This window comes from Myotis myotis, unplaced genomic scaffold (assembly GCF_014108235.1).
Source record: "Myotis myotis isolate mMyoMyo1 unplaced genomic scaffold, mMyoMyo1.p scaffold_m19_p_19, whole genome shotgun sequence".
In the NCBI taxonomy this organism is placed as follows: Eukaryota; Metazoa; Chordata; class Mammalia; order Chiroptera; family Vespertilionidae; genus Myotis; species Myotis myotis.
Genome location: NW_023416323.1, coordinates 13,948,616 through 13,955,427, shown reverse-complemented (window position 1 = coordinate 13,955,427; position 6,812 = coordinate 13,948,616). Strand labels below are relative to the sequence as shown.

General features: G+C 57.5%; 1 long non-coding RNA gene across 1 annotated transcript; it reads right to left on the bottom strand.

The window, feature by feature from the left end:
- Window positions 1–258: 258 nt before the first annotated feature.
- Window positions 259–3,197, bottom strand: LOC118674428. The gene is made up of 4 exons (XR_004973641.1): window positions 3,019–3,197; window positions 2,719–2,841; window positions 1,386–1,504; window positions 259–566 (listed from the first exon to the last, which is right to left on the bottom strand). It is a non-coding gene; the product is annotated as an uncharacterized LOC118674428 (long non-coding RNA).
- Window positions 3,198–6,812: the final 3,615 nt, after the last annotated feature.

The window sequence follows — 6,812 nt, the reverse complement described above, 5'->3', positions numbered from 1 at the left end:
AGCCTCAAATCGCAGCAGATTGGCCAGGGCTGGAGTCTGTACCCCAGCTGGGAGAGAGGGAGAAGCCCCAGGTTTCCGCTCCTCATCTTCGGTGAGGGGTGTTCCTGGGGGAGGGGGAGGAAGGAGGCTGAGGCAGGTGGGTGAAGCTGTGAGTTGCCCTCCCTGGCCTCTGGGTGGAGCTGTGTTTGGGGCCCCTTGCAGTTTGGACAGAGCTCATTAAAGTCCTGGCTCCCACTAATGATGTGAGTGACAAGGGAATGCAAGCACTTTTTATTAGTTAATGAGGGCTTTTCATTTGGTGGCCTAACCGCCTCTAGCAGCGGAGCCCTGGCCTTTCCCCAGGAGGCCGAGGCTGGCCCTGTGGCTCTGCTTGTCCTGACAGGTGGGCATCTTCCAGCTCTTGGCCTTGGTGTTTCTGGCTGCACAATGGGGTGATGACAGTGTCTCATCTGTGCTGGTTGCAAGGAAACACCAACGGGATGGCCGTGCAGTCCTGGAGGCTGTCATGGCCCATCGACACTCTTGCCGGGCTATGAGAGGCCTGTTCCGGCTGTGTTGTCACGGCCCTGTGTGACCGGGACATCCTTTAGCTTCCTCAAGCCTTTTCCAGCTCCGCCCGCCCCCCACCCTCAACCCCCCAGCTCTGAGCCTGTGTTTCTGGGCTGCCTTACCTGCCCTTCCACCACCCAGTGCCCTCTGGTGTGGGACCCACATGTGAAGGAAAGAGGAATCTGGTTGGGACAGCTCCCCCAGACCTCCAACTTCAGCCTCTCTGGGACCCCAGTGAGTGAACCCAGGAATACTCATTGTTTTTGACCTGCCTGCTCTCTCCTTCACCTGTCTGCCATCCTAACTAGATGGAAAACTCCCCAAACGGTCCCCTCCCCCCAGGGACACCTGGGCCTAGGCTCAAACATTTCCCGCCCCTATCTTCGGGGGGGGGGGGGGGTTGGAGGGGAGGGTCCTTCCTCTCTAGCCCAGGTGTTTTTCTCTCTCTTTTTCAAATATATATATCATTGACCGGCTGCCTCTGCACACCCCCCACTGGGGATCAAGCCCACAACCCAGGCATGTGCCCTGAGCAGGAAATGACCGTGACCTCCCGGTTCATGGATCGATGCTCAGCCACTGAGGCCACCAGCCAGGCCCAGGTGCTTCTCTCTTGCTCTGAGTATCCCATTCCTCCCCCTGAGAGGCAATCACCTGAGGCCCCATGAGAGTGGCCCTCATACACTCCCCCCCCCCTGCCCCCGCCTGGTCCAGGAGTGCATGGGGCGGGGGGGGGGGGGGGGGTCCTGGTGATGGGCAGGCCTGGAAGAGGGGTGTGACCCCACACTGTGTGGTCTCCTCAGGCGACTGGTGGGAACAATGGCTCAGCCAAGTACCTCTGGGGCTCCTGGTGCTGAGGCGATGCATCATTTCCAGCCTTGACCTTTCTCTATTCAGTGACAGAAACCACATTGATCCCACCAGCGCCCGGCCTTTCTGCTCTTCAGCGTGAAACCTGGAAAATAACACGTCCCAAATGGCAGGCTGGCAGACGGCCGCCCTCCCCACGGGCTCTCTGCTCTCTGCTCTGCAGATAAACGGTAGCCATTTCCACCCCAAGCCCTTCCTGGGGCAGCCTCTAGTTGTCACACTGTTTATGAAGAAGACAAAAGGAGTCTCCACATCCCCGGAGGCGGTTCCACCCCCACAAACGTGGAGGCACTAAGTGGCTGGGCAGGGCCACGGCGTGAGGCAGGCTGGGCTTGCTGCCGGAGCAAACTACCTTTTGTGCCTGGGCCCCCGTCACCAGCGCTCTCATGTGCTCAGGGCTGATCCCTACCCTGGGCTTCATTTGCTCGCTCAGCGACTGTCACCAGCACCTTTTCGGCAGCAGCTCTAGACTTGTCGCTGCGGCTTTGGAGTGGGTCAGGATGCCATCCGTCCCTCCAGGGGCTCTCCACCAGGTGAGGACGGTGGGGTGCCCTGGCACTGCTGTGACCACAGACAGGACGCTTAAAACAACGGGAATCTACCCCCTCCCCGCGCTGGGGCCGCCTGAAATCCAGGCGCACGCGCTGCACTCCCTCCAGAGGCTCTTCCAGCTCCCGGTAGCCCCCTAGTGTTCCTTGGCTTGTGGCTGCATCCTTCCAGCCTCTGCCCCTGTCCTCACACGCCTCCCACTGTGTGTCTAAATCTCTCTCTTCTCTGATAAAGGCCGGAGCCCTTGGATTTGGGGCCATCCTAATCTGGGATGATCTCACCTCGAGATCCTTGACTTCATCAAATCTCCAAAGACCCTTTCTCCAAACACGGGGAATGGACATATCTTTTGGGGAAACTATTCAATCCAGTGCGGGGGCATTGATGACACTCAACCAGGCACAGAGAGGCTGGGCCCTCACCGTGAGCTGCCGCACACGCTGTCTCCCTTCACTGAGTAACAGGGATATGACCATCCAGCCTCACACACGAGGGAGGAGACACAGGCAAGGCGAGCGGACGTTGGCGGGGCCCCGCTCGGCGCCAGCCCTGTGCCGGATGGAGACCGTCTCCGAAGGCCCGGCCACGCTGCAATTCCTTTCTCTGTCACGAGTTGCCAGCTCGGAGCAAAGTGACTGTGACTGATAACCTCTCGGAACCGCAGCTTCCTCATCCGGGAAAGGGAGATAATCAGCGCTCCCCCAGATCCAGATCCGAGGTGGTGGTGGCGGGACAGCGGCTGGAACTCACCTGTTCCTCAACCGTGACAGGCTCCTCTCAGGAACAGGCTCCCAGGACCCTCCTCCAGGGCTGTGGGTTAAGGCACCTTGTAACTAATCCCTCACCATCAGGGCTGGGCTGGGAATCCAAAATCTGGGTGAGGGTGAAGATAGGCAAAGTGGGGGGCTTTGGATCTGGAGGGTGTGAATCACTTGGGAAGGAATTCACAAAAAGAGGGAAGCAAAATGTAGACAGGAGAGAGGCAGCTGGGAGTGGGAGAAGGGGGAGACGGAGGGCCAGGAGGGCAGAGGTGGGACGGGAGCCCCTCACCTCTTCTCCCCTGTCCCAGCCTGGCTGAGGGGCAGGGGCGGCAGAAAGATGTAAGCAACCGTCAGCCTTGCCTTGCCTTGGTGCAAAGAAAATATTCCCTGAAAGACATTAAAATGAAGTAAATAAAAGTGATAAAAATGGAAATATCAAGGCAGCAACTTCTTCTCTTCTGATTACAAAGCAGGCAGCGGGAGGCGGGGTGCGGGCCCTGGCAGACGCAGCTGCAGCAGCCGGGCTGGCCTGATAAGGGCCCGGCCGCCTGCGCCCGAGAGATAAAGCCGGTGCCATGCTGCCTGTCCTCAATCCCGCCCGGCCATCAATATTCACACGGCCCGACCAACTGGCGTTGCAGATAGATTAAATATAGACTGCTGCTGCTATGACCAGGACCTTATTAATCCGCTTGCCGGCATTTAAATGCTGTGGAGAACAGAGTTTAGAGCGCAGCGTACAGAGCTCGACACTTCCTCACTTTCTTCCCTTTCCACCCACCTTGGCCATTGTCTCCACGTCTCTAGCTTCACTTGGAAGTAAAGTTCCCAGATTCAGGTGGAGGTACCAGGATTGGGGGGGATGGGGCTCCAGACACCTGACAGGTCACTCCTATCTGGGGAGGGAGCTGAGTGACATCCCAGCCAGGGTCTTAGGGGGCTGAAGTCATCCCGGAAGGAAATGGCTTGACTTTGGCACCAGGGACCCTGCAGCCCATGGGTGGGGGCTGGGGCAGCCTCACCCTTCTGAGTCCTTTGTGTGCGGGGTGTGGCCTTTTCCTCCCGAGCTGTCTGCCCGCTGACAGAGACAAAGCTGAACAAACAACCACACAAACAAATTACAATGACGGGAAAGGGAAAGTAAGGAACGTGGCCAGGCAGAGTGTGGGCTGTGGAGAGAAAGATGCCCCGCTCTGCTAGGATCCCTCCGTGGCTCGCACCTCCCTTAGCGAGAAGCCCAAGCCCCCACCCCCACCTCAAGGCCTGGCCTCCTCTCTTAGCTTCTAGTGCATTTGTGTTTTTGGTTGTGTGTTTTTTTCATTTTTTCTTTTAATCTTTATTGCTGAAAGTATTACATAGGTCCTCCTTTTCCTCCCCCATTAACCTCTTCCAGCCCGCTCCCCTCCTCCCCCGCCCCCAGGTCCTCACCACCCCATTGTCTGTGTCCTCGGGTCTGCATATGTGCAGACTGCACTTGTTTTCTAATGCCAGGCTCGATCTGCACAGGCCCTTTGCACAAGCTACATTGCCTCTTAGGAGCCTTCCTCCAGGTGTCTACTCAGCTCCTTCCCGCGCCTCCTTCGAGTCTCTGCTCAAATGCCGTCTCTTCAGAGAGGCCGGGCTTGGCAAGTGGCAAGAGAAGGGAAAGGACCTGCAGGTAGAGGAACTGCCTTGTGCAGAGACCCAAAGGTGTCTAATGTGGTGGCTGGAGAGGGAGAGAGAGAGAGGGGGGGAGGGAGAGAGGGAGGGAGAGAGATAGCAAGCAAACCAGGCCTCAGGCCATGAAAGACTCTGGTGGTTTTCCCAATAGGAACACATCTGGTCCTCCCAGCACAGGGCACACAGCACTCCACACTTGTGCACATGGCACCCTGACATACCAACTGCACCCCAACACACAGCACCCTGACATACCAACTGTGCCCGGGCACACAGCACCCTGACATACCGACTGTACCCCAACACACAGCACCCTGACATACCGACTGTGCCCCAACACACAGCACCCTGACATACCGACTGTACCCTAACACACAGCACCCTGACATAGTGACTGTGCCCCAACACACAGCACCCTGACATACCGACTGTGCCCCAGCACACAGCACCCTGACATAGTGACTGTGCCCCAACACACAGCACCCTGACATACCGACTGTACCCCAACACACAGCACCCTGACATAGTGACTGTGCCCCAGCACACAGCACCCTGACATACCGACTGTGCCCCAGCACACAGCACCCTGACATACTGACTGCACCCTAACACACAGCACCCTGACATACCGACTGTGCCCGGGCACACAGCACCCTGACATACCGACTGTGCCCCAGCACACAGCACCCTGACATACCGACTGTGCCCCAGCACACAGCACCCTGACATACCGACTGTGCCCCAGCACACAGCACCCTGACATACCGACTGTGCCCCAGCACACAGCACCCTGACATACCGACTGTGCCCCAGCACACAGCACCCTGACATACCGACTGTACCCCAGCACACAGCACCCTGACATACCGACTGCACCCCAGCACACAGCACCCTGACATACTGACTGTGCCCCAGCACACAGCACCCTGACATACCGACTGTACCCCAGCACACAGCACTCATGCACCCAGCTCATGCTCAGTGTCTTGGTTCGAGTACTGCAGAAGCAAGCTCTCAGGTGGCGCCAGCATCCGGTAAAGTGATGCTGGCACTGGCAGGTGAACACCTGGCCGCTGTGCACTGAAAAGGCAAGCAACAAAGGAAATGGCAGAGCACCGGAGTGTCTCCACACCAGTGAATGCTGGTTGAAGCCCAGCCTCAGTGACAGCTGTTGAGTGTATGGACGAGATGGTCCTACCAACTAGCACCAAAGAAAAGAGGCTGAAGCCGCTCTGCACAGCTCCTCCAGGCGGCTCCCATCCTCGTCGCCCCCTCCCCGTCATGCTTCTCTCCATGTTACAGCTCCTGGATTCTGCTGTCAAGCCCGTCATAACCAGGTTTCCATGGGGTGGACAGAGGGAGGAGGGGGAACTGCCTTTCCCTAAAACAAAACACCGAGTTCCCCTGGTCGAACAGATGGGACCTCGGAGGGAGGCCAGAGGGTCCCAGGCTCTGTCCCCAGGGTACTCTTCTTCCAGGCGAGGTTCTTCCAACATTGGCAGCAGGGCTTTATAGCAGCATGGTCTATGATATTGTGTGCTAAGACCAGTATTTTGAAAACTATTCATATGCATTGTACATGGAGAAAGTAAATAGTGTTTGTGAAGCTTTGTTTAGGGGATGATGTGTGAGTATAAGGATTGCCAACACTGCTCACTAGCCACCCTCACTCTTCTCTTGCTTTGCACGTTCACTTGTCCATGCGCACAGAGGCTCTGTGAGCTGGGTGCTGGCATCCCCTCCATCCCACAGCTGAGGAAACTGACGTGCAGGGAGGTTAACTGCACATGGTCAGCTGGGAGCTTGGAGTCAGCTGGCTCCATGCTCCAGGTTGAATGTACCCAGATAGGCCCCCTCCCTTCTCTGAACCTCCGTTTCCTTGTCTGTAAGTGGGTGTAACCCCAAGGACTTCCCAACAAGGACGCTGTGAGCGGTCAGCAGGGCACACACTCGAGGATGGGCACTGCTGCTTTAGACCCCCCTGCAGCACTGCCTGTGCCCCCGTCCTACTGGACCCCAGTGGCAGACAGGGCGAGGCCTCCTCCGGGCTGAGCCAGTACCAGCCAGCACATTCAAAAAAAAAAATTTACAGAACACAAAGAGAAAGGACATAGGAACAGCCAAAGTCCCAATTCCCCTAACTCTCCAGGCACACGTGGTGGTTATGAAGAGCCCACCACGCCCTCGGGCGGGAGCAGCAGACCCTGCACATCAGTGCAGCTGGCCTCTGGCCGGGGGGGGGGGGGCATTTCTCCCCACACCCGTCCTCATAGCTGCTCCTCATCACATCGACTCCAGTGCCATCGCTCCCCTCCCTCGAGGCTGCTCTGCTTCTGCATCTGGCTTCATTCATAAGCAAATGCCAACTCACGCAGATCCGGAGCTCCTAGTCAGCAGAAAGCTCTGGGCAAATATCAGCAATCA